Here is a 17,313-nt window from a genome sequence, read left to right on the forward strand (position 1 = left end):
GTGGACAGGTGTCTTTAAAACAGGTAATGAGTTCAAACAGGTGCAGTTAATACAGGTAATGAGTGGAGAACAGGAGGGCTCCTTAAAGAAAAACTAACAGGTCTGTGAGAGCCGGAATTCTTACTGGTTGGTAGTTGTTCAAATACTTATGCCATGCAATAAAATGCAAATTCATTACTTAAAAGTCATACAATGTGATTTTCTGGATTTTTGTTTTAGATTCCGTCTCTCACAGTTGAAGTGTACTTATGATAAAAATTACAGACCTCTACATGCTTTGTAAGTAGGAAAACCTGCAAAATCGGCAGTGTATCAAATACTTGTTCTCCCCACTGTATATCAATTTGCAACCAATGTAAAAAAAAAAAAAAAAAACGCATTGAGTTAATAAAGCCGCATACGAACATGGTCTCTTTTTTGTTTTCTTGAGTAAGGCAGCTCCTTAATGCTGGTGTTTCAGCCTAGCTCAGTGCTTTCTGTAGTGGTGGCAAAGCCAGCAGAAAATACAAGGTGTAGTCGTTGCACCTTGATTGGCTCAGTCTGTTGTCACTCATGGGGACAATACTTCACTGCAAAATCTACGGGGAAAGCTTGAAAATTCAAGCCCCTTGGGTGCTGCCATAGAGGTTCATTAGAAGTACCATCCAAGAAGGCTCAAGGTCATTGGCCACAGATAAAAATACATAAAATTACGCTATATCTTCTGTTGCTTTGATTGTACTGATCATGTCACCATAATACTTTAAAAATCTTAGCTTGCAAGCTGCATTCATCATCATGAATCAAGTTGAAAATCTACTGCCAAATCCTTTTCAATCCTTGTCATATGAATAGAAATTATGAAGAAACATTATAGATAAACATTACACAACAAGTTGGAAATTGCAAACAATCACTAGCCTGCTATTCAGTGGAGTGGGTGTGTGGACCAAGTCTAGGTTTAAGGGTCTCTTTTCCAAGCTTAAAAGGATAAACATCAATCCAGCATGACTTCTGCCACATTCAAAACAACTGAAAACTTGGAACTGGGAAATCTCAAACTTCAGTGAGTTCAAGACAACTGGGAACTCAGAAAAAAAACGAGCTCCAACTGGGAAGATACATTTTAAATGGTCATCCAACTCGGATTTCCAAGTCAAGAACTCAAGCCTCTTTCTAGAGATCTGACCTGAAGATCACTGATGTCATGATTCGACCTTGTTTTTTTTCCAGAGTTCCCAGTTGTCTTGACAACATCATAAATCCAGAGAATGCCAGAGTTGGATGACAAAGTTTGATGAGAAAATTTGGCCGCAAAAGACCATCGCTCCACCTTCCTGTTCAAGTGAGCAGAGCACAACAAGGTGAGACCAAAAATGTCTTGTATGCTGCTTCATAAATTATATAATATGCAAGGGAGATATGTATGCCCCATTCATTCATCCTACGGTTCTGACTTGGTGTACAGGGAGAATACTGTAAGAACGGTCCATGTTTCTGAATTTTGTCTCTGCACATTTCAAAAGTGCTGTACAAATAGTTATATTGACTACATCTGTCCTAGCTCGCTCATTAATGTCTTAATCAAAATTATGGATTGCTTCTGATTTACTCGTTGTTCCCTTATGCCATAGTTTGTGCATCTCTATTAACAGTAGAAACCACATTTGTTTAAGCAAGTCAGCCATATCATCTATGTTTTTTAAAGGCAGTAAATTAGGCGGAATGAACTGTTTTGCTGCCAGACAAGGCTCAGCTGATAGCCAGGTGCAGCAGTGGTAAGATGTTGGGACTTCTGTTGGGACTGCTGTTGGGACAGCTTTATGTAGGCCCTAACAGTTTGTGGGGACCGTTTGTCACCGTCATAGTGCAATTCATGTATTGTTTAGTGTTGTGTTGTGTAGTGGCTTTGCTGGCACGCATCAGACATGTTTTTGTTTTGTTTGCCCCACCAGGGTTTCCATGCTAAAATAGCCACGTAATGTATTTCATTTGAGTTTGCATCCTAATTGTACATGTTATATACATCACAGAAGACTGAAACATAACAAAACCGTTTGAAACCCAGATTTTCCCCAAAATCTTAAATAAATGGTATTAATTATGACAAATATTAATGACATTCTAACCATGAAGTCACTAGATCATTTGACTGCAGGAAAGGGCTACGAGATCTATCAATAAAAACTTTCACGATGACTCATTGGTAGTAGTCAGTGACAAATGTCAATGCTAAGCAAGGCTTGGTTAAAACCCTGGATGGAAACCAAATGGATAGCTGTAGATAGATCAACTGTCCAGTAAGAGATGCTGCCCTGATAGTGGGATATGCCATTGAAGATCTGAAGTTGTTGATTTTATACAAGGTTTGTCTATGATGTCATTGTCGTGAAGTTGACATTTCACCCGCAAAACATGTAAATCTACAGGTTGAACTGACGTCTTCGCCCAGTGGGTAGGCTAACCCAATTAAAAGTAACCCCCCTCCCTCCAAAAAACACACACTTACACAGGCTCTTGTTTATCTAGCCCGTGTCAGCAAATGTGTCAATGTGTGTCCTGTGTGTGTCTGCGTTTTAATGACTTCAACCCGCAGAGCAGTAGCCCAGCCAGACACTGACAGCTGTGCATAAAGTGGAGAAACTCCAGCCGTTTCTATAGCTACTGTAGAGTTCAAAGGAGGCCATCTTTTTCTGGGCATAACAAGAGAAGAAAGAGCTACTGCCATTACAGAAGGGAAGAAGACCAAAGACGACCTCAGGGTTACACGTCAAACCTGCCCCCCTGCCCCCCTACCCTCCCTACCCCTGCCTCCTGGCAGGTAAGGACTGTTCCAGGGTCTGTGGCTCGTCTTAAGAATGTACAGATGGGGTCACGAAGCCAGGTAGAGATCTTCATATCAGTACAGTATTAGCCCACTTTCTGAAAGTCAAGCCTTTGAAGTGACACCAAAGCCAGCCGCTGGTATCTCTCATCTTAGTATCTTTTGTCCTAAAAACACTGCAGTGTCGACATTTCAGGCTACAGCTCGCTAAGATTTTTTTCTCCAAGACGCTAATTTGAACATCTTCAAGGGAAAGTGAAGCGTTTGGGGTTATTTTGTCTGCTATCTTCTTCCCTATTCTTTCTCTTTTGATATGAAGAGAGCTTGAAAGGAAACAATCAAAAGTAACATTGAATGTTTTTGGGCAATGTTTTCACTAGTAGATGTGACTTGTATCGTTTTCAACAGAACTAATTTGATCTGAAAAAAGCGTAATTTGTTTGCGCAAAGAGCACAACAGGACGGCTCAAATTCAATGCTTTCAAGAGGCATCGCTTCAAACAGACTGAAATTGTGAAACCTTTGAAATATATCAAACAAACATGAATAGGGACCAAAGCAGGCGTAACAAGATGAAGTCAGTATTCATAGCTCCTTTGTCTTGTGAAATCAGGTCGGCCATCTTGAGTGTTGAAATATCTGCTAAGCATCTGATAAAGAAATTGGCCCCGATATTTGCAGAGGAACATTTTATGTACACTGCTCAAAAAAATAAAGGGAACACTAAAATAACACATCCTAGATCTGAATGAATTAAATATTCTTATGAAATACTTTTTTCTTTACATAGTTGAATGTGCTGACAACAAAATCACACAAAAATGATCAATGGAAATCAAATTTATCAACCCATGGAGGTCTGGATTTGGAGTCCACACTACAGGCCCGAGGACAAACACTTTACTCTTGCTCAGATTAAAGATATGACATATTGTAGTGGCTATTGAGCCAGCTACCATACTTGGTAGCTTTCCATTTAAGTTGTCAATGCCAGGTGGTATGTCATTATTGATGATTAACAATAGTTAAAACCACACTACAGGCTGATCCAACTTTGATGTAATGTCCTTAAAAGAAGTCAAAATGAGGCTCAGTAGTGTGTGTGGCCTCCACGTGCCTGTATGACCTAACTACAACGCCTGGGCATGCTCCTGATGAGGTGGCGGATGGTCTCCTGAGGGATCTCCTCCCAGACCTGGACTAAAGCATCCGCCAACTCCTGGACAGTCTGTCCGTTGGTGGATGGAGCGAGACATGATGTCCCAGATGTGCTCAATTGGATTCAGGTCTGGGGAACGGGTGGGCCAGTCCATAGCATCAATGCCTTCCTCTTGCAGGAACTGCTGACACACTCCAGCCGCATGAGGTCTAGCATTGTCTTGCATTAGGAGGAACCCAGGGCCAACCGCACCAGCATATAGTCTCCCAAGGGGTCTGAGGATCTCATCTCGGTACCTAATGGCAGTCAGGCTACCTCTGGCGAGCACATGGAGGGAGTGCGGCCCCCCAAAGAAATGCCACCCCACACCATGACTGACCCACCACCAAACCGGTCATGCTGGAGGATGTTGCAGGCAGCAGAACGTTCTTCACGGTGTCTCCAGACTGTCACGTCTGTCACATGTGCTCAGTGTGAACCTGCTTTCATCTGTGAAGAGCACAGGGCGCCAGTGGCGAATTTGCCAATCTTGGTGTTCTCTGGCAAATGCCAAACGTCCTGCACGGTGTTGGGCTGTAAGCACAACCCCCACCTGTGGACGTCGGGCCCTCATACCACCCTCATGAAGTCTGTTTCTGACCGTTTGTGCAGACACATGCACATTTGTGGCCTGCTGGAGGTCATTTTGCAGGGCTCTGGCAGTGCTCCTCCTGCTCCTCCTTGAACAAAGGCGGAGGTAGCGGTCCTGCTGCTGGGTTGTTGCCCTCCTACAGCCTCCTCCACGTCTCCTGATGTACTGGCCTGTCTCCTGGTAGCGCCTCCATGCTCTGGACACTACGCTGACAGACACAGCAAACCTTCTTGCCACAGCTCGCATTGATGTGCCATCCTGGATGAGCTGCACTACCTGAGCCACTTGTGTGGGTTGTAGACTCCGTCTCATGCTACCACTAGAGTGAAAGCACCGCCAGCATTCAAAAGGGACCAAAACATCAGCCAGGAAGCATTGGAACTGAGAAGTGGTCTGTGGTCACCACCTGCAGAACCACTCCTTTATTGGGGGGGTCTTGCTAATTGCCTATAATTTCCACCTGTTGTCTATTCCATTTGCACAACAGCATTGTCAATCAGTGTTGCTTCCTAAGTGGACAGTTTGATTTCACAGAAGTGTGATTGACTTGGAGTTACATTGTGTTGTTTAAGTGTTCCCTTTATTTTTTTGAGCAGTGTATATATACTATCATACCACCTCATAGTAACAGATATACTATAATACCACCCCACAGTATCAGATATACTATGATACCACCCCACAGTAACATATATACTATGATACTACCCCTCAGAATCTGATTTACTATGCTACCACCCATAGGAATCATATATACTATGATACCACACCAACAGATATACTATGATACCACGCACAGTATCAGATGTACTATGAAACCACCCCATAGTATAAGATGTACTATGATACCAACCCACAGTATCAAATATACTGTGACACCACCCCACACTAACAGATACTCTATGGTACCACCCCACAATAACAGATATACTATGGTAACACCCCACAGTATCAGATATACTATGGTACCACCCCACACTAACAGATATACCATGGTAACACCCCACAGTATCATATATACTATGGTACCACCCCACACTAACAGATATACTATGGTACCACCCCACACTAACAGATATACTATGATACCGCCCCACACTAACAGATATACTATGATACCACCCCACACTGTTAGATATACTATGAATCCACCCACATTATATGATACACTATGATACCACCCCAAATAAACAGATATACTATGATACCACCCTAAAGTATCAGATATACTATGATACCACCCAACAGTAACAGAAATACTATGATACCACCCCACAATATCAGATATAGTATGATACAACCCACATTTGATGACACACTATGATACCACCCCACAGCATCAGATATATTATGATACCACCCCACACTATGAGATATACTATGATACCACCGACATTATATGATACACTATGATACCACCCCAAACAAACAGATATACTATGGTATCACCCCACAATACAAGATATACTATGGTACCACCCCACAGTATCAGATATATTATGCTATGCTATCATGCTACCACTAGAGTGAAAGCATTCAAAAGTGACCAAAACATCAGCCAGGAAGCATAGGAACTGAGAAGTGGTCTGTGGTTATCACCTGCAGAACCACTCCTTTATTGGGGGTGTCTTGCTAATTGCCTATAATTTCCACCTGTTGTCTATTTTATTTGCACAACAGCATGTGAAATGTATTGTCAATCAGTGTTGCGTCCTAAGTGGACAGTTTGATTTCACAGAAGTGTGATTGACTTGGAGTTACATTGTGTTGTTTAAGTGTTCCCTTTATTTTTTTGAGCAGTGTATATTGAATTACAAAATGGTTATTTAAGAGGAGAAGACTAGGTATGACAACAGTTTGAAAGTTAAAAGATGGAAAACATCTGATTCTTGACATCCAAGTTTCCATCATGCTGCCAATTGAAGATGTGACGATTTTGTAACTTCGGAAATCTAACAATAAATAACCCAATTCCTATAGCCGTACAATGCCGCCTTTTAATACTTGTTGGTCTGTGATTAATAAGAGCATCCAGACATTGTACTGGAATTTAGGAAATTGCTTCTTGCAATTATTGATAAACAAGCACCTGTTAAGAAACTGCCTGTTAGAATTGTTAAGACTCCATGGATTGATGAGGAATTGAAAAACGGTAAGGTTTGAAAGAGATGGGGTAAAAAGAGTGGCTTATAAGTCTGGCTTCACATCTGACTGACTTACTGCAAATTAAGAAATTGTGCCTAAACTCAACAAAAAGATGAAAAAACTGTTATGAAGCCAAGATCAATAACATGAAGTATGATGGAAAAACACTAGTACTTTAAATGAAATGATGGGCAGAAAGACTAATTCAACTCCATCTTTCATGGAATCAGATGGCTTATTCATCATAAAACCATTTCATGCTGCCAATTATTTTAATGATTACTTCATTGGCCAAGTGGACAAACTTAGGCAGGAAATGCCAACAACGAACAGTGAGCCATCGTACTCCAGCACACAAAAAAAGAAAAGCATTGTAACTTTGAATTTTGTAAAGGTAGTGTAGGAGAGGTGTAAAAACTATTGTTAATCATCAATAATGACAAACCACCTGGCATTGACAACTTAAATGGAAAGCTACCAAGTATGGTAGCTGGCTCAATAGCCACTACAATATGTCATATCTTTAATCTGAGCAAGAGTAAAGTGTTTGTCCTCGGGCCTGGAGGGAAACCAGTCATTCCTCTAACCAAGAATGATAGTGGCCTTTTCTGGTTCTAACAGCTGACCTATCAGCTTGCTGCAAGCTCTTAGCAAACTGTTGGAGAAACGTTTTGACCAAAATGCAATGCTATTTCTCTGTAAAACAAATGAAGATGTTCCACATGCTTATAGAGAAGGGCAGTCAACATGTACTGCACTGATACAGATGACTGTTGATTGGTTGAAAGAAATGTATATAATTGTGGGAGCTGTACTGTTAGATGTCAATGCAGCCTTGATATTATGGACCATAACCTGATGGAAAAAAACTTGTTTTGCCATATTGTGGATTCAGAGATATCTACAGTATCTAATAGAACTCAGAGGGTTTTCTTTAATGAAAGTTCATCTATTAAGCATTTAAAGTGTGGTGTATCGCAGGGCAGCTCTCTTGGCCCTCTACTGTTTTCAATTTTTACCAATTACCTGCCACTGGCATTAAACAAAGCCTGTGTGTCCATGTATGCTGATGATTCAACCCTATACGCGTCAGCAACCACAGCTAGTGGTTCCTAAACAAAGAGTTGCAGTCAATTTTAGAATGGGTGGCCAGTAATAACCTGGTCCTGAACATCTAAGAACATGGTATTTGGTACAAATCATTCCCTAAGTTCTAAACCTCAGCTAAATCTGGTTATGAATGGTGAGGTTGTGGAGCAAGTTGAGGAGACGAAATTACTTGGTGTTACCTTAGATTGTAAACTGTCATGGACAAAACATATAGATTCAATGGTTGTAAAGATCTGTCCGTGATAAAGAGATGCTCTGCTTTTCTGACACCACACTCCACAAAGCAAGTCCTGCAGGCTCTAGTTTTATATTATCTTGATTATTGTCCAGTCATATGGTCAAGTGCTGCAAAGGACCTAGTTAAGCTGCAGCTGGCCCAGAAGAGAGCAGCAGGTTTTGATCTTCATTGTAATCAGAGGGCTAATACAAATTATATGCATGCCAGTCTTTCTTGGCTATGTTGAGGAAGACAACATCACTTCTTGTTTTTATAAGAAACATGAATGCATTGGAAATTAGTCATACACACAGCAGTATTATACAGAGCCATGATTGCATGGAACTCCCTTCCATCTCATATAGCGCAAGTGAACAGCAAAACTGATAAAACAAAAAACAAATAAAGCAACAATGCCTCTCCCCCATGTGACCTACTTTGTGTGCATGTACTGACATGTGTAACTGCTAAATGCAAACTACATGTTAATGTTTTTAAATGCACACTACCAGTCACTTAGAAATGTCCTTGTTTTTTAAAGAAAATCAATTTTTTTGTTCATTAAAATAACATCAACTTGATCAGAAATACAGTGTAGACATTGTTAATGTTGTAAATTACTATTGTAGCTGGAAACGGCTGATTTTTTAATGGAATATCTACAACAAATCAAATCAAATTTATTTATATAGCCCTTCGTACATCAGCTGATATCTCAAAGTGCTGTACAGAAACCCAGCCTAAAAGCCCAAACAGCAAGCAATGCAGGTGTAGAAGCACGGCATACAGAGGCCCATTATCAGCAACCATCACTCCTGTGTTCCAATGTTAGCTAACCCAAGTTAAAAATTTTAAAAAGCTAATTGATCACTAGAAAACGTTTTTGCAATTATGTTAGCACAGCTGAAAACTGTTGTCCTGACTAAAGAAGCAATAAAACTGGCCTTAAGACTAGTTGAGTATCTGGAGCTTCAGCATTTGTGGGTTCAATTACAGGCTCAAAAAGGCCAGAAACAAAGCACTTTCTTCTGAAGCTCGTCAGTCTATTCTTATTCTGAGAAATGAAGGCTATTACATGCGAGAAATTGCCAAGAATCTCGTACAACACTGTGTACTACTCCCTTCACAGAACAGCACAAACTGGCTCTAACCAGAATAATAAGAGGAGTGGGAGGCCCCAGTGCACAACTGAGCAAGAGGACAAGTACATTAGAGTGTCTAGTTTGAGAAACAGAAGTCCTCAACTGGCAGCTTCATTAAATAGTACCCGCAAAACACCAGTCTCAACGTCAACCGTGAAGAGGCGACTACGGAATGCTGGGCTTCTAGGCAGAGTTGCAAAGAAAAAGCCACATCTCAGACTGGCCAATAAAAATAAAATATTAAGATGGGCAAAATAACACAGACACTGGACAGAGGAACTTTGCCTAGAAGGCCAGCATCCCAGAGTCGCCTCTTCACTGTTGACGTTGAGACTGGTGTTTTACGGGTACGATTTAATGAAGCTGCCAGTTGAGGACTTGTGAGGCGTCTGTTGTAGATATTCCAGCTACAATAGTCATTTACAACATTAACAATGTCTACACTGTATTTCTGATCAATTTGATGTTATTTCAAAACAAGGACATTTCTAATTGACCCCAAACTTTTGAACGGTAGTGCATGTAAATTGTGAAGTATTTTGTCCGAAATGTCTTTTCCGATGTGTGTCGGACCCCACTAAGACTAGCTGTCGCCATTGGCGTCGGCTATTGGAGATCCTAATAAAATCAAATACGCGAGGTGAGGTCCTAAAGGGACTAAGCTAAAAAATAACAAGGAGTGGAGCATGGGAATCAGACAACAATATCAGGATGCAAGAACAATTTATTTTCAGCGTAAAAAGGAAGGCACGATCTCCATAGGCCTACGTCATCTTCAGTTCCATGATCGCCATCCTAATGTCCTACAAGACAGATTTCAACAGACAGCAATATCAGATTTCTTACAAAAAAACTTCATTACTCAAACACACTCAAACAGACAATGTTTTGCAACACTCAAGGAGGGCGTGCCCAGGCAGAAGGAGAGCAGGTCTAAGTGGAATATGGGCACCAATGCCTAAAAACAATTCATTCACAATAATTCCTATTTCTCATACTTACGTGTTACAAACAGTAAGGCTTTTATAAAAAAGGCCATACCCTCATTAACCAACCACATACATGGTTCAAAATAGGTTGACGGTTCTACCCAGTTACATATTTCCCCCTAATTTGAATGTGTCCTCACACTTGACACAAAATAAATTGAAACCTCTTAAGAATCTGACCTACATTTTGGCCTAAAATTACGTGCCCAAATCTAACTGCCTGTAGCTCCTGACCTGAAGCAATGGATATGCACATTCTTGATACCACCTGAAAGGAAACACTTTGAAGTTTGTGGAAATGTGAAATTAATGTAGGAAAATATAACACATTAGATCTGGTAAGAGATAATACAAAGACAAAACATGCGTTTTATTATAATTTTTTTGTTCCATCATCTTTGAAATGCAAGAGCAGGCCAATATATTACTTAGAAATCTAGGCGCAATTTAGATTTTGGCCACTAGATGGCAGCAGTGTATGTGCAAAGTTTTAGACTGATTCAATGAACCATTGCAATCCTGTTCAAAATGTTGTATCAAGACTGCCCAAATGTGCCTATTTGGTTTATTATTATTAATACATTTTCAAGTTCATGACTGTACACTCTCCTCAAACACTATCATGGTATTATTTCACTGTAATAGCTACTGTAAATTGGACAGTGCAGTTAGATATATCAGATATGTCTATGTCCTGGGAAATTTTCTTGTTACTTACAACCTCATGCTAATTACATTATCCTATGTTAGCTCAACTGTGGGGGGGGGGGGGGGGGGGGGACCGATCCTGTAGAGGTTTAAACCACTGCACACAAACCATGCAATAGCACACAATTTAAAAACATTTAAAAAGACAAAAGGTCTTGGCAAAAGAAATCACTGGCGAAGCAAACCCCCCACAAAAAACAAAGCCACATTTTCAACCCATGTGTTGCGATCATTGCGTTGTTTCCTCTATAACCTGTTCATTCATATGCCTTGCGACCATGATATATAGGCCGAGACAGTAAGAAGAGACAGTGGCAGATTCAATTCAACCACACCTGTGTATTTATCACAAAACCCGGATAGCAACCCCTGTCCAGTGAAGTCCAGAAAGCATATTTCATATTGTAACAGACAATTACATAAACTACAGCATGTCAAGCAAGTTAGTGTTTTAGACATTTTCAGACCACTAAACAACTATTAATTTAGAACCACAGAGTTAACGCAGCCTCCACTACTGCAGCTTCCACTATTCCAGTACCATTTTATCATCATCAAATCACCTCTGCTTAATCTATTACAGTGACAACCAAAAACAATTTAGTCCAATCAACATACAGTGAGGGAAAAAAGTATTTGATCCCCTGCTGATTTTGTATGTTTGCCCACTGACAAAGAAATGATCAGTCTACAAATTTAATGGTAGGTTTATTTGAACAGTGAGAGACAGAATAACAACAGAAAAATCCAGAAAAACGCATGTCAAAAATGTTATAAATTGATTTGCATTTTAATGAGGGAAATAAGTACTCATCCCAAACCATCTCAATTTGGTTGAGGTCGGGGGATTGTGGAGGCCAGGTCATCTGATGCAGCACTCCATCACTCTCCTTCTTGGTAAAATAGCCCTTACACAGCCTGTAGGTGTGTTGGGTCATTGTCCTGTTGAAAAACAAATGATAGTGTCCAAACCAGATGGGATGGCGTATCGCTCAGAATGCTGTGGTAGCCATGCTGGTTAAGTGTGCCTTGAATTCTGAATAAATCACAGACAGTGTCACCAGCAAAGCACCCCCACACCATCACACCTCCTCCTCCATGCTTTACTGTGGGAAATACACATGAGGAGATTATCCGTTCACTCACACCGCATCTCACAAAGATGCAGCGGTTGTAACCAAAAATATGCAATTTGGACTCCAGACCAAAGGACAACTGGTCTAATTACCATTGCTCGTGTTTCTTGGCCCAAGCAAGTCTCTTATTATTATTGGTGTCCTTTAGTAGTGGTTTCTTTGCAGCAATTCGATCATGACGGCCTGATTCACAGTCTCCTCTGAACAGTTGATGTTGAGATGTGTCTGTTACTTGAACTCTGTGAAGCATTTATTTGGGCAGCAATTTCTGAGGCTGGTAACTCTACTGAACTTATCCTCTTCAGCCAAGGTAACTCATGAGAGCCAGTTTCATCATAGCGCTTGATGGTTTTTGTGACTGCTCTTGAAGAAACTTTCAAAGTTCTTGAAATTTTATGGACTGACTGACCTTCATATCTTAAAGTAAGATTTGTGCAGTGTGTCTGTATCTCTTTGCTTATTTGAGCTGTTCTTGCCATAATATGGACTTGGTCTTTTACCAAATAGGGTCATCTTCTGTATACTGCCCATACAGTACCTGGTCACAACACACTGATTGGCTCAAACGCATTAAGAAAGAAAGAAATTCCACAAATTTACAAGGCAAACCTGTTAATTGAAATGCATTCCAGGTGACTACCTCCTGAAGCTGGTTGAGAGGATGCCAAGAGTGTGCAAAGCTGTCAAGGCAAAGGGTGGCTATTTGAAGAATCTCAAATATAAAATGTATTTTGATTTGTTTAACAATTTCTTTGGTTACTATATGATTCCATATGTGTTATTTCATAGTAATGATGTCTTCACTATTATTCTTCAATGTATAAAAAAAAAACGGTAAAAATAAAAACCCTTGAATGAGTAGGTGTTCAAAAACTTTTGACCGGTAGTGGATGTAAATGTTATATTTCAGTATTTTTTGTTTTTAATTTGCAAACAATTATAAAAATGTGTGTAGATTTATGAGGAAAAACATCAATTTAATCTATTTTATAATAAGGCAGTAATGTAAAAAAAAATGGGAAAAAGTCAAGGGGTCTGTATAATTTTAGAATGCATGGCCTACAAGTAGAGAGACAGAGGGGCGCTGTTTTGTTCACTTGGATGCTTTCTCCTGTGAGATACAGTGGGGCAAAAAAGTATTTAGTCAGCCACCAATTGTGCAAGTTCTCCCACTTAAAAAGATGAGAGAGGCCTGTCATTTTCATCATAGGTACACTTCAACTATGACAGACAAAATGAGAAAAAAAATCCAGAAAATCACATTGTAGGATTTTTACTGAATGTATTTACAAATGATGGTGGAAAATAAGTATTTGGTCAATAACAAAAGTTTATCTCAATACTTTGTTATCTACCCTTTGTTGGCAATGACAGAGGTCAAACGTTTTCTGTAAGTCTTCACAAGGTTTTCACACACTGTTGCTGGTATTTTGGCCCATTTCTCCATGCAGATCTCCTCTAGAGCAGTGATGTTTTGGGGCTGTTGCTGGGCAACAAGAACTTTCAACTCCCTCCAAACATTTTCTATGGGGTTGAGATCTGGAGACTGGCTAGGCCACTCCAGGACCTTGAAATGCTTCTTACGAAGCCACTCCTTCGTTGCCCGGGCGGTGTGTTTGGGATCATTGTCATGCTGAAAGACCCAGCCACGTTTCATCTTCAATGCCCTTGCTGATGGAAGGAGGTTTTCACTCAAATTCTCACGATACATGGTCCCATTCATTCTTTCCTTTACACGGATCAGTCGTCCTGGTCCCTTTGCAGAAAAACAGCCCCAAAGCATGATGTTTCCACCCCCATGCTTCACAGTAGTTATGGTGTTCTTTGGATGCAACTCAGCATTCTTTGTCCTCCAAACACGACAAGTTGAGTTTTTACCAAAAAGTTATATTTTGGCTTCATCTGACCATATGACATTCTCCCAATCTTCTTCTGGATCATTCAAATGCTCTCTAGCAAACTTCAGACGGGCCTGGACATGTACTGGCTTAAGCAGGGGGACACGTCTGGCACTGCAGGATTTGAGTCCCTGGCGGCGTAGTGTGTAACTGATGGTAGGCTTTGTTACTTTGGTCCCAGCTCTCTGCAGGTCATTCACTAGGTCCCCCCATGTGGTTATAGGATTTTTGCTCACCGTTCTTGTGATCATTTTGACCCCACGGGGTGAGATCTTGTGTAGAGCCCCAGATCGAGGGAAATTATCAGTGGTCTTGTATGTCTTCCATTTCCTAATAATTGCTCCCACAGTTGATTTCTTCAAACCAAGCTGCTTACCTATTGCAGATTCAGTCTTCCCAGCCTGGTGCAGGTCTACAATTTTGTTTCTGGTGTCCTTTGACAGCTCCTTTGGTCTTGACCATAGTGGAGTTTGGAGTGTGAATGTTTGAGGTTGTGGACAGGTGTCTTTTATACTGATAACAAGTTCAAACAGGTGCCATTAACAGGTAACGAGTGGAGGACAGAGGAGCCTCTTAAAGAAGAAGTTACAGGTCTGTGAGAGCCAGAAATCTTGCTTGTTTGTAGGTGACCAAATACTTATTTTCCACCATAATTTGCAAATAAATTCATAAAAAATCCTACATTGTGATTTTCTGGATTTTTTTTCTCTCATTTTGTCTGTCATATTTGAAGTGTACCTATGATGAAAATTACAGGCCTCTCTCATCTTTTTAAGTGGGAGAACTTGCACAATTGGTGGCTGACTAAATACTTTTTTGCCCCACTGTACATTCATCCTCTTGCGAATTGAAAGAAAGCTATGAAACACAGAGAGACGAAAGATACCAATAAAAAATTGGGGGGGGGGCACTTTTTCCGTGGTGTCTCACACTGCCACATCAGGTTTTACCAGGGGACCGTCACCATAGCTCGCCATTCTGCAACATATGAATCTTGGGTACAGACACACTGTCATGTAATGTCATGTTGTGTCTTGTCTCTGTCCTTTCCCTTCACCCTGTCTCCCTCTGCTGGTCGTTGTTAGGTTACCTTTTCTCCCCCGCTTTCCCCCAGCTGTTCCTTGTCTCCTCTAACTACCCATTCACCCCGTTTCCCACCTGTTCCCTTTTTCCCTCTGATTAGGTCCCTATATCTCTCTCTGTTTCTGTTCCTGTCCTTGTCGGATTCTTGTTTGTTGTGTTTCATGCCTGAGCCAGACTATCGTCATGTTTGCTGTAACCTTGTCCTGTCCTGTCGGAATCTGCCGGTCTATCTGAGCCTACCTATGTTTGGTTATTAAAGAAGCTCTGTTTAAGTTAGTTCGCTTTTGGGTCCTCATTCACTCACCATAACAGAAGAATCCGAACAAGAATGGACCCAGCGACTTCGGATCCTCTCCACTCAGCCGTCGGGATCCAGGGAGCGATGTTAGGCAGACACGAGCAGGAAGTGTCTGCTGCTCGACATGCCGTTGAGACCCTGGCCACCCAAGTCTCCAACCTCACAGAACAGGTTCACCATCTCCGCCTCGATCCACTGGCCACTTCCAGGGCTTTCGAATCTCCGGAGCCCAGAATCAATAACCCGCCGTGTTACTCTGGGGAGCCCACTGAATGCCGCTCGTTCCTCACCCAGTGTGATATTGTGTTTTCTCTCCAGCCCAACACTTACTCCAGGAGCACTGCTCGTGTCGCCTACGTCATATCTCTCCTTATTGGACGGGCTCGTGAGTGGGGCACGGCAATCTGGGAGGCAAGGGCTGAGTGTACTAACCAGTATCAAGACTTTAAGGAGGAGATGATACGGGTTTTTGATCGATCTGTTTTTGGGGAGGAGGCTTCCAGGGCCCTGTCTTCCCTATGTCAAGGCAATCGATCCATAACAGACTACTCTATTGAGTTTCGCACTCTTGCTGTCTCCAGTGGCTGGAACGAGCCGGCCTTGCTCGCTCGTCTTCTGGAGGGTTTCCGCGCAGAGGTAAAGGATGAGATTCTCTCCCGGGAGGTTCCTTCCAGCGTGGATTCCTTGATTGAACTCGCTATTCGCATTGAGCGACGGGTTGATCTTCGTCACCGAGCTCGTGGAAAGGAGCTCGCGCTCTCCGTCGCCTCCCTCTCCGCATCACTACCATCTTCCTCTGCCGGCTCGGGTGCTGAGCCCATGCAGCTGGGAGGTATCCGCATCTCGACTAAGGAGAGGGAACGGAGAATCACCAACCGCCTCTGTCTCTATTGCGGTTCCGCTGGTCATTTTGTCACTTCATGTCCAGTAAAAGGCCAGAGCTCGTCAGTAAGCGGAGGGCTACTGGTGAGCGCTACTACTCCTGTCTCTCCTTCAAGATCCTGCACTACCTTGTCGGTCCATCTACGCTGGACCGGTTCGTCAGCTTCCTGCAGTGCCTTAATAGACTCTGGGGCGGAGGGCTGTTTTATGGACGAGACCTGGGCTCGGGAACATGACATTCCTCTCAGACAGTTAAAGGAGCCCACGGCCTTGTTCGCCCTGGATGGTAGTCCTCTCCCCAGGATTCAGCGTGAGACGCTACCTTTAACCCTCACTGTTTCTGGTAATCATAGTGAAACCATTTCTTTTTTAATTTTTCGTTCACCTTTTACACCTGTTGTTTTGGGCCATCCCTGGCTAGTTTGTCATAATCCTTCCATTAATTGGTCTAGTAATTCTATCCTCTCCTGGAACGTCTCTTGTCATGTGAAATGTTTAATGTCTGCTATCCCTCCTGTTTCCTCTGTCTCTTCTTCACAGGAGGAGCCTGGTGATTTGACAGGGGTGCCGGAGGAATATCACGATCTGCGCACGGTGTTCAGTCGGTCCAGGGCCACCTCTCTTCCTCCACACCGGTCGTATGATTGTAGTATTGATCTCCTTCCGGGAACCACCCCCCCCCCGGGGTAGACTATACTCTCTGTCGGCTCCCGAACGTAAGGCTCTCGAAGATTATTTGTCTGTAGCTCTTGACGCCGGTACCATAGTCCCCTCCTCCTCTCCCGCCGGAGCGGGGTTTTTTTTTGTCAAGAAGAAGGACGGGTCTCTGCGCCCCTGCATAGATTATCGAGGGCTGAATGACATAACAGTGAAGAATCGTTATCCGCTTCCTCTTATGTCTTCAGCCTTCGAGATCCTGCAGGGAGCCAGGTTTTTCACTAAGTTGGACCTTCGTAACGCTTACCATCTCGTGCGCATCAGGGAGGGGGACGAGTGGAAGACGGCGTTTAACACTCTGTTAGGGCACTTTGAATACCGGGTTCTTCCTTTCGGCCTCGCTAACGCTCCAGCTGTCTTTCAGGCATTAGTCAATGATGTCCTGAGAGACATGC

This window comes from Oncorhynchus mykiss, chromosome 17, assembly GCF_013265735.2.
Source record: "Oncorhynchus mykiss isolate Arlee chromosome 17, USDA_OmykA_1.1, whole genome shotgun sequence".
NCBI lineage: Eukaryota > Metazoa > Chordata > Actinopteri > Salmoniformes > Salmonidae > Oncorhynchus > Oncorhynchus mykiss.